Source organism: Antrostomus carolinensis, unplaced genomic scaffold (assembly GCF_000700745.2).
Source record: "Antrostomus carolinensis isolate BGI_N321 unplaced genomic scaffold, ASM70074v2 scaffold6327, whole genome shotgun sequence".
In the NCBI taxonomy this organism is placed as follows: domain Eukaryota; kingdom Metazoa; phylum Chordata; class Aves; order Caprimulgiformes; family Caprimulgidae; genus Antrostomus; species Antrostomus carolinensis.
In genome coordinates, this window is record NW_010325308.1 from 1 (window position 1) to 11521 (window position 11521).

Here is an 11521-nt window from a genome sequence, read left to right on the forward strand (position 1 = left end):
TGATTTGGATATTATCCATCCTGACAATCAGAAATATGCACTACACTTAAGCCTGTACTAGACTCTGTTCCCTGTAGAAGAGATACTTCAGAGCTTGGCTGTTTATTTTCTGAGTTGTGGGTTTGGGGTTTTTGTTTTTAGGATTTGAACAAAATTTAAACATGGGTTATTTCAGAACTCTAGTAACCCATATCCAGGATTTAATGGATAGGAAAAAACGATGCTGAGAAGTTTCCACTAAAACAAGATATGGAGAAGTTGCTTCAAATGACAGTAGCATACTCCTTGTGTGAACTTTTGTACTCTGAGTATGAAATTGGCTGAACTAAACTAAGGGCACTCACTAGTTCCAGATGTGAATGTTCTGCAGAGAGAAATAGATGCTGCTTTAACTTCTTACTTTGCTTTCTTTTGTAATGGGTTCTCCATAGAAACAAGCTCATGGTATGCACATGCTCGCTTTACCTCACATTAAAAACACTAGCAGGATTTTTTCCCAGCTAGTGGGAGCTTTCTGCCCAATTAACTTGGTGAATTTTGCCTTCAGCTATCATCCATACTTGTTTTTTAGAAAGGTGACTTCTGTTTGTTCTAATTAGAAATAACTCAGTGAAAGTAAATTGTGCTTACTTAGGACTTGGCAGCATTTCACAGAATCACACAGAATCACAGAATGTTAGAGATTGGAAGGGACCTCGAAAGATCATCCAGTCCAATCCCCCTGCTGGAGCAGGTTCCCTACAGCAGGTTGCACAGGAAAGCGTCTGGGCGGGTCTTGAATGTCTCCAGAGAAGGAGACTCCACAACCTCCCTGGGCAGCCTGTTCCAGTGCTCTGTCACCCTCACTGTAAAGAAGTTTTTTCTCAAGTTTAAGCGGAACCTCCTGTGTTCCAGCTCACACCCATTGCTCCTTGTCCTACCACTGGGCATCACTGAGAAGAGCCTGGCTCCATCCTCCTGACATTCGCCTTTAACATATTTATAAACATTAATGGGGTCTTCCCTCGGTCTCCTCCAAGCTAAAGAGACCCAGCTCCCTCAGCCTTTCCTCATAAGGGAGATGCTCCACTCCCTTAATCATCTTGGTGGCTCTGTGCTGGACTCTCTCAAGCAGTTCCCTGTCCTTCCTGAACTGTGGGGCCCAGAACTGGACACAATATTCCAGATGCGGCCTCACCAGGGCAGAGTAGAGGGGGAGGAGAACCTCTCTCGACCTACTAACCACACCCCTTCTAATGCACCCCAGGATGCCATTGGCCTTCCTGGCCACAAGGGCACAGTGCTGGCTCAGTTTACTTTGATACTGTGCAAAAAGTTATTTCTGTCATATCTGTTTTGGAAGCTCTGTCACTGTTTGAGTTGTACCAGAAATAGTGTGTTTGAGATGATGTGGGAGGTTGTCCCCTGCTGGCTGGTAAGCCCCCATGCGGTCTCTCACTCTCCCAGTGTGATAGGGGAGAGGATCAGAAGAGCAAAAGCAAGGAAAACAACCCAGACTTGTAGATTGAGATAAAGACATTTTAATAAGTGAAAGGAAAACCAGCCAAACAAAAATCAAGTGATGCAGAAGCAACCCCAGCAGATCGATGCCCAGCCAGTCTCCGAGCAACAAGTACTTTGGAAAAAAACTGCCCCTGTTTTATTGCTGATCATGCCATTGTATGGTATGGAATCTCTTTGGTATTTCAGGTCAGCTGTCCCAGCTGTGTCCTCTCCCAACCTCTTGTGCACCCCCTCACTGGAGTAGCAGGGGCCTTGATGCTGTGTGAGAAGTCTAGAGCAGTAGCTGAGGCGCTGGTAGGTTGCCAGCACTGTTTTGGTCACTAGTGTAAAACACAGCACCATAGGGGCTGCTATGAGGAAAAGTAACTCTGTCCCAGCCAAACCCAGTACAACCTCTGCCCCTTGTTCCATCTCATTTGCATCATGCTCAGGTGATGTCTTGGGGATTTGTTTTTAATATGTCCTGTAATCTGTATTTTTGGAGTGTGGTGGATATCTGGCATTCTAATGGAGAAAAAAAGGAGCATCATGTAATGATCTTGTCTATATTTAGGTTAGTATCATGAGACCTGGGCATGCCAAGCATTGAACACCTTTGCTGAGAGATTTCATGCGGGACTTTGCACTTTTCCTTGCTGCTGTTATGTTAAAGAAAATTCTTTGGCCTGCATCCAGCAGCTCTGTAACTCAGGATCTGGAGAAGCAAACAGGAGTGAGATAAAAGAGAGGAAGGACCATACTGAGCCTTAAACTACCTTTGTAGGAACACTGGAAACGTTCTGTAACTGCTCAGTGTTTAATGTACATATTCTAGTAGCATTTGCAGCCTTATCTGAAAAAAAAATCACAGGACTCCTTTTTAATCCTTTCCATGACAGACAAAGTAGTGCACTTAGTGCTCCTGGAGCTGGTGGTCATATTCTCACATTGCATTCTCATGTTGCTTGTAAAGTTTGCTTCTTGTTTATCTCCACTACCTAGAATCTGTGACCCTTTTTCACCCTTTTTCACAGCCTCATACTGAGTGGTACAATGTAATTTTAGTGAAGGTTTGGAGACCTGGGGATTTGTGTATTTAGGTACACTTATGAACTGGTAATAGCTGATTTATGTAGGTTTACACTTCTTTTGTATTTTCAGCTAAAAATAGAAGTGTAAAAGTAGCATGTCATTAATTAATTGTAAATAGAAGTATTGGAGAGTGAAGAAAATTGAGCCATAACCAGGAGCTCAAGTGAATTCATTATTAATGTTGGGTCTTAATGGAAGGGAAAAAAAGACTTTCCAGTGAAGAAGTGTATAAGCAAATTCAGTTTCTTTGATAGCTCGTAGTTTCACTGTTCTTTGTTCTTACCAGGAGTGAGACTTTAGGGATATGGTGAAAGAATAAGGTTCTTAATTCAAGATCTACTTTGTTTAAGAGGAATTGGTACGAAATATATCAAGATAGTGGAGGTGAGAACATCTCCCGAGTTGATGTTCCTCCATCTGAAATTTAGCTTTATAGCTATGTACAAAAGATAATATTGTAGGTGCTATTTTAAAATAACTTGTATTAAGTCTGCACACAGTCAGAAGAATAGTCTTGATTATGCAAAACAGAGATACAAGTCTTTCTTGTCCAGTTTTTGCCAAAACCATATGAACTATTTACTGCATTCATTTGGATGTGCCAGGTGGCACCAGGTGACTGCTTGTGAGGATCAGAGGTTGGTATTTGGGTTGAGAGCTGCACTGAATTTGGAACTGGACTGAAATGAACTTGTTGCTTCAGATTTGTTTTCTTGTGGCTCTGTTAAGTTCTAGACAACTTCAGCAGTGTTGATACTGCCAGGAAAAAACAAAACAAAACAACCCCCCAAAAAACCAACTAAAAACTGGAGACCCTGTGTTCCCTTCTGGGTGCAGGATGGTCACTGACATGTAGCTGTAAATAACCTTTTGATTGCAGGGTGAGAGTTGTTTTACCTATTTCTTTTGAGATAAACTCTTTTCATCCCTGTATTTTAACAATAAAAGAGCAAAAGCATCATGCTACAGATATTTGCCATTTATGTACTTATGTTTTTTTGGGGGGTGGGTGGGTTGAGGGTTATGTTTTGGTTTGTTTTTTCCTGGCCAAAACATTGTACTGGCTCACAACTACCCCCTGCAGTTTTTAGCAAATCTAGATGTTGTAAAACAGAGTTTAAATATATACATATATTTTTGAGGTATCTCGCTTTGAAGAACAGTGCATGCCTCCCTGTTTGGGCTGCTGTTCTTAAATATACAGGATGACTTTATTTTTGATGTTGGTCAGTGAATCAGAAGACTGAACATCCTTTGCATGTTTCTTAAATTCTATGAACTATGATAAACACTTTGTGGCACATCCTTTTCCATCAGGGGTTAGCCTATCACTGTTAAAGGCCAAAAATATCTTGTATTTTCAAAAATAGAACAATCTTTCTAGGCTGATTTAAATAATGGCATTTTTTTTGTATGAAGTGGCAGAAGGTTTTCAGTTTTCCCATTAATAAGTTTTACCATAGGAGCACCCAGAGATTCTGGGCAGAATTATGGTTTATTGTTCCATCTTATAGACAAATTGAAAAGAACACACAGTTACTTTTTAAGTGAGTGAGAGACATTTTTGGAGTACACTTTTTCTTTGAGAAGTAGTATGGTTAGAAGTGCTCCTTTCTTTCCCCCTGCGTCAACCGTCTGTGCGTACTCGTACTTTGCTGTTGAGGGTGACAGCAAGGTTTTAATTCTAACCAGCTCAGCTTGAAAAGTGAATTAAAAATGCGTTCAGAGTGCATAGAAAGGGAGTTGGATTCACTGGGGCACCTGTAATCATTAGTTGTGGTTCTTTCTCCTCATGTGTTAGAGAAATTTTCATAGCCAAAAGAAGTCTAGTTGAAAAAATTTTAGAGACTATTAAGAATTCAGATGAGATGTGCTGAGGTGGTTTTTTGTTGTGGTTTTTTTTTACTTCTGGCAGAAGTAAACTAAGAATGGGCAAGTTCAGTATAGTATAATGATATTTTTATTTAACTTTGTGTTTTAGTATCATTCTTAAAAGCAATAATTTTTAAATCAACCTTTATTTATTCCTGTGCGAAATGTGTGCTTAGTGCACACTAGTGGTTTGTGTAAAAAGTCTATATGTCATGATCTAAAATTAACTTGAATAGGTACCAAGCTGTGAATTCAGATATTTAAACTCTATATGACTTTTTACTTTTATGCATATGCAAGTTCTGTCGCTGTAGAGTGTCGCTATTTTCCATCTAGGAGGAGAACTACAAAAAAAAAGTTATCTCCAGAGTATGAAGATGCCCCCCCAAAATGTGGTTATCATGCTTGTGTGAATCTGGTGTCATAGATCCATGAAGGATCATTCTGTATTGGAACTGAACGGAAGCCCAGGCTATTTGCAGGTTTGATGGACATGGTGTCTTGGAAATCACAGCTTTTCTGTAAGTTCTACTGGAGAAGTTTGTTCTGTTCTGTGATTACTGCTTGTGGAAGAACTCTTTTTGCCCTGTCTAGATTAGGAGAAAAAGTATTCATGATGAAAAAAATCCCTTGTGAAGAAAACAATGGCACTTTTTATGGAGGTTGCTTGGATATCTGTAGTCTAACACAGCTTCTAAAAACTCCTGAGTGAAGTGATTCATGGCTTTTGTAGAACTGGAAACACACTGTCCCTGTGACACATGGTCTGATCTTGATCTTGTGTTACTTTCTCTCTCTCTCAGCTCCCATCAGTGTCACCAGCTTCGATGTTCCTGGTCAGGTCTCATTTGTGCCCCATCTTCTCTTTCCTAATGGGATTGAGAGAGAATTGGGGGAAACAAACCTGACTTGAAGGAGTCCACAGGATAGGTGTGCTTTCCACATTCAGACCTTTCCATGAAACCTCTTTCGCCTCCACCGGGTATTCAGATGATCTTACTCCTTGATGCTGAGGGGACTGTGTGAGAGGACTTCAGTACAGGATGCTCAGTTGGATTAACTTTACATACACAACTGCTCCAGTTCCTTACTTTTCTGTTTGTTTTCAGTGTTAGTTCCTTATGAAAAAAGGAAAGTGATGAAAAGTTGGTTCTGGCCAGACTTCCTGGTTTATGGTCTTTGTTGTAACTTCTGATGTTACTAATGGCTCTACTCTTGTAAAACTTGGGTCTGGAGAATCATCTTTTGGCTTAAAAAGAATAATGTGTGATATAAATTTCACCATCCCTGGAGGTTTTTAAAAAGAGATTGGACGTGGCCCTTAGTGCCATGATATAGTAATTGGAGTTGGATCAGGGGTTGGACTTGATGATCTGGGAGGTCTTTTCCAACCCAATCTATTCTATGATTCTGTGATAAATAGTAAGAAACAGACCTTGATTTATACTGGTGAGAATTCTGCTCTTAGAGTATCTTTATGAGTTAGTGCAGTAATATGTTTGTCCATCCTTTCTTGCTTTTTTTTTTTTTTTTTTTTTCCTTTTTCTTTGTAAAATGAGGTCTGGGAAAGTTGCATTGTTTTGCTTCATGTTAAGACTTATATCAGTAAGTGGTATAATCAAACTCTTGCAGGATACAAAGATGCAATATATATGCAGACATGAGTGAATAGCAAAAATTGCAGGTTCTGTGTGTAGCCATGAATTTAATTTAATTTTTTAATGGAGATTAAAGTTTATTTAATTCTTAATGGAAATTGCGGTGGAATATTTTGGAAGGAGATGAGGAATGTGAAAAACTCAGAAGCTCTTAAATAAGTACTACTGAAGTCTTGGAATGAAATGGGAATTTGAGAGTAGGTAGGAATATTATGAATATATATGAATATTTACTTTAGTTAATTCTGGCAGGTAGCATAGTCTAGTAGAACTTATAAAACATGTAACTTATCACCAAGAGTTCTTGTTTGTATTACTCTGGGAGTACTGTACTCCCCTGAGAGTAGTATACCCTTAATTTACTGTAAGAATTGAAGAACAGTAATTAGGCTGTTGCTTACATGAGTGGGTATTATTCCAGCTGTTGGGAGGTAAGTGTGGGACTTGGTGGAGAGCATGACACGTGTGGTAGAGTTCTGTGTTTCAGAAGTCATGTATCAGACTTAAAGAAGCATGGATTTTTTTTTCCCTCTTAAAGCTTACTGATTGTGAGGCTCGTTAAATCCATTTTTCCTTTACATGTGCTTATGTAGATATTTTAATTAATATGCATTATGTGAGAGTTTGTATGTGTACATATATGTACAGCACAGTTACCAGGCTCTTTTTTTGTGTCATCATTAATCTTTCTGGCCTATAATAAGTGAGAATATAAATTAAAACCTAAAAATAAAGTGCAGTACAGAATCTGGCAGGATAAAAAAATACTTGAGGTTTCTGTTAAGAGGCTGTTCTTGGATTCTGTGTTTATAATTGTTATTGATACAATTCTGTTTCCACCGTTCCATCACTTCAATTGTGCCTCTCTGCCTACAAGTGCTAGTCCAGGGTGCGAAATACAGTTTAGCAGTGATTGATTGTAAACATATTTTATGGAATGTGAAGCATGTTAGTTTTGATTTATCAAAAATCATTTCTATCAACTGCTCTTCTAAAGCTGAAGTGCATTAATGACCTTCTACCACTTGAGTGGTGATGTGAAGATCTGTGTGTAGCTTCTAAAGTTGCTGCCCTTTGCAGCAGAGTTTCGGGTTTCATTGGAGTAGCTTGGCTGTGGGCTGAATGCCATTACAGTTTGCTGTGTTAGGGATTTACTGGTACTATTCGGTAACACTGGAGAACACAGTAGATACCACGTTGCACAAAATGGCTCTTGTGTTTCTCTGGGGTGAAAGATGACTTCAATTATTAACGTCCTGAGACTAATTTAAATTTTTTCTTTAAATACTTGCTGTAAGTAGACAAATAAGACTCTCTGAGCTAGTGGCTATGGAGCTGACTTTATTTCAGAGCCAGAGAGCAGGTCCTGGTAAGCTGTTTTCTCCCACACCAGTTTTTATGCTATACTTTGTTCCCTGCTTGTTTTGATTAAAAAGTAGGATCTGAAATTGAGTCTAGCTTTTTAAGAGTTCTATTTTTAGTTTCTGGAAGATGCTGTGCTAGTAATACCACAACTGAGGTGTTTCTTTATAGGTTAGAGAGCAGAGAAGAAACAGTTTTGTATTGTTCTGCGTGGGTCAGAGCACTGCTAATATCCTTGGATACCATAGTGATGTGTACTATAAATACCCAAGTACGTGAGCCAACAACTGGAAATAAATTTATAAACACTGAATTCTTTCCATTATCAAGGGCAGCAATTGAAACATTGTCTGCTCCCCCACCTCTGGCTCTGTGCTCATAGCCATGCGCATCAGAAAACAAAATGGACATACAAGCTCTGTCTTCTAATTTTAATGGGGTGCAGAGAGAAGTAATCACCAAACTCTTTGAAGAAAAGTGGGTACTCAGGGAGGCATGTGGCATTGAAGCAGCATCCCATTTAGCTGCTGGGTAAACCATGCTGTTGGGAATTTAGGTGCCAAACTGACTTTTAGAATTATGGTGATCAAGCCCCAAAACTTCCCCAAGGAAGGATTTTGTATGTGTGTTCTGTTGTCTTTTTGTTTTGAATGCTTTAGCATGTTTTATCTTGAATGACTACAGAAATTATCTCAGGTACACAAGTTGGAGTTTGGTTACAGTTCTGTTTTCTACAGTGGATCAAGTCTTTTAATCTGAGACTGTTTATATCATTTGTAGCAAGTGTTGTGTTTCATACCAGGGAGGGTGGATTTGGTGGACCAAATGGTGTCCTCTCCGTGGCATAGGCAGCAGCGCAGGGAGAAACAATCACTTTCTTAGAAATGAATTACCAGTGAAAGAATGCAGAAGTAATAAACTACTGTTAATATTTCTTTTTTAGAAATTATTTGCAAAGCCAAATATTTCCATTAGGAAAAAGCTGGGATAAAGACTATACTGGGCATTATGCATTTCTCTCCTAATTTGGTATCTGTTTATTTAAGCATGGGTTATAGTTAAAATCAGATCCTTTGGCCAGCCTTTTCAAGGGATACAAATGACCTTAAATTTTCAGAATATTTCTAAAAATGTGACATATAGGTTTAGATGAATGGTATATAATAATCATTACTTTAAAGACGGACTACTAGTAGGTGAAAAAATGCTGGTAAGCATTACAATATGTATGTATGTTCCAGGAAAAATTCAGGGTACTATTATTCAGATGGTAACATGCACGAGTTTTGTTTTTTTTTCTCCAGCCTTTAAAACTATCTTTTTTGACTTCTTTGATGGTGGACATATAAAGAAGTATAGTTCCTTTCTGAAGGGAAAGCTTGTTGGTTTTTTTTTTTACAGTACAGGAATCCTCCTAAGAGTGAAAGATGTAGTTCTAATTATAGCCTCTGAATTAACACTGCTAATTTTACCAGTGCATTATTCACATTTGCTCAAACTATCAACTGTCCTCCAAAAAAAGCAAAATTAAGTCCTCAGAGTGTATGTGGGGAAGGTGGAGGTCTTAGAGGGGGGGTTGTTTATGGGCGTTACAGAAATGTGAATCCCTCTCCTTTGTTTTATGCTGTGGAGAAATTATGTATTGGAAATGGAACAGCACGCAGTTATGGTCAGTCAGTACCAGGGCTTCACAGCTGCATCTGGGAAAAGAAAGTTTTAGAAGCTGGAGTCATAATGGTGAGAGCCAGGTGGTGCAGGAAAAAAGGTGCAGGGAAATTGAGGTTTCCCCACATCTGTTTATTGTCTTGTAATCAGATTTGTAGGGTGGAATTCAGTAACTTTTCCATCATGTCTCCTTGCTGCTGCTGCTGCTTTCAGAAATGCTTCTGTTACTAATAGGAGTGTCGAATTCTTTTGGCAAGTATCAAGTTTTTAGTTGCTATAGGAAAATGCTGGAGAATTCCCCCTCTTTAAAAAAAATTTTATTCCTTTTTTTTGTTCTGCTGGAATTTGCAGAGTTTAAAATACATACATTATACTGGGGTAGCCAATACTGCTCAGTGTGGGGAGCAGTGGGTGGGAGCAGGTAAGGTTTATGCAGTGACATCAGGCTAGTTGTTGTAACACTGTTGCCTCCTGTTCTTCATTTGGGAAATAAGGATAGCTCTGCCTAAAAAATAAGTATAAAAACTTACTTCTGTAGGATATAGAGCTATGCTCAAATCCAGTTTAAACTTAATCCTCTGTGACCTGAACTGGATTCCAGATGGTGACCTACATGTGGAGTAGGCTGTTGATTTGTTATCAAAGACCTAAAGTGTCCAAGAAACTTTAATGGAAGGAGAGAATCTTGTGTAGTAAACAAAGGGAAGAGTAACAAAGCTAAGAATTCAAAAGCTAGAAAAGAGAGAGCTAGATCTACTTCTGCAATATGGTATTTTGCTTTTTTGTGTATTTATGTGGGGTTTTTAATGTTGAGGGGTTTTTTGTTTGTTTGTTTTTTAAATACCTTGTTTTTTTCCTTTTGTGTATTTATGTGGGGTTTTTTATGTTGAGGGGTTTTTTGTTTTTTTGTTTGTTTTTTAAATACCTTGTTTTTTTCCCCAAGTCTTGGTAAGTAATTACATAGACCAAGACTGCTAGGTCCTCAGCAGACATATTCCAGTTGAATATATGCCATACTGTTAAAATGCTACACTCTTAGCATTTGTGGATAAGCATCTGAAAAGGAGAGACTTCCCCAGTGAGCTAAATTATTCTTGAGGCAGCAGCTGAATTTTTGGGCTTCCTAGAGATGATTTCTGGCCCTTGGAAGGGTTGCAGACATTCCCAAAGTGTAATAAGTAAATTGCTTGTGGTACATGAACCACTAAGTGGTACGTAGCAGTGGCAGTGCTGCAGCAAGCTGGCTGTGTTTGGCGACCTGGCCTGACCTTTGTCTGCAGCAGAAGGAAGGAGGAAGGAGATAGACAGGGACAGTCCCACTAGACAGTGTGAAAGCCATCCAGCAGGATCTTCCTGCTGTGCTGGGCCCATGGCAGCCTCACTGCTGTGGCTGCTTACAGCACCTGCTTCTGCCTGTGAAAGGATTCATTTTCCCATCTGGGTAAAACCTGGAACACGTGTGCTCTTGTTGTACAGAAGCCTGCGTGATACTTGGAAGGGTCACCCAGTAAAGGGCTGTCATGCACTGGAACATGCACTGCCCAGGGAACTGGTTGAGTTGCCATCCCTGGATCCCTGGATGTATTTAATGGATGTGTCGATGTGGTGCTTAGGGTCATGGTTTAGTGGTGAACTTGGCAGTGTTGGGTTTATGGTTGGATTCTACGATCTTAAGGGTCTTTTCCAAACTACGTTATTCTATTCTATGATTATGAGTTTGGGCTGGGGCTCCCAAAGTGAGTGTGCAGAAATAAACTGGGAGGATGACTACTGTGTGTAAGGCTCAACTGGGGGAAATCAGTAGAAGAAATGAGGTTGGGAGAGAAAATGAAGATGAAGGTATGTCCTCTCTTCCACACTTGTGTATCCTGGTGTAAAGCTGAAAGCTGCTGCTCTTGTTAGAAAGCTATTCTTGGTGGGCTATGAACCAAGAGAAAAGATCCTCTGCTTAGTGGTGAGCAGAATGGGTACCAGATGAATCTAAATATGTTATTTTTAAGTTAAAGACCATGTTAGTAGTAACAGGGATTAAACTTTCAGTAATAGGTAACGATGTCAAAAACATAGCCAGGAACTCCAGTCTCCTTGGAAGTTGAAAGTGGGATTTAACCTTCTAGAGTTGCATGACATTAAGTTGTAGGCTCTGTTTCTGCCTGTACTTATGAATAAAATGTGAGGGGTTGATACACACCTTGGTCAACAGCGAAGTTGTAACTGCATGGAATGATAGTGCTCTGTAGGAACCCTCAGGTTTTGCTTTGGTCCCTTGGCTTAAAGGGAGTTTCTCCTCTTAACTCACCTTGTGTGAATCTCTCCTCTTAACTCTCCTCATGTGTGTCTCTCCTCACATGCACCTCCTTTCCCCTTCATGTCTGAGGTGAGGTGGTTTC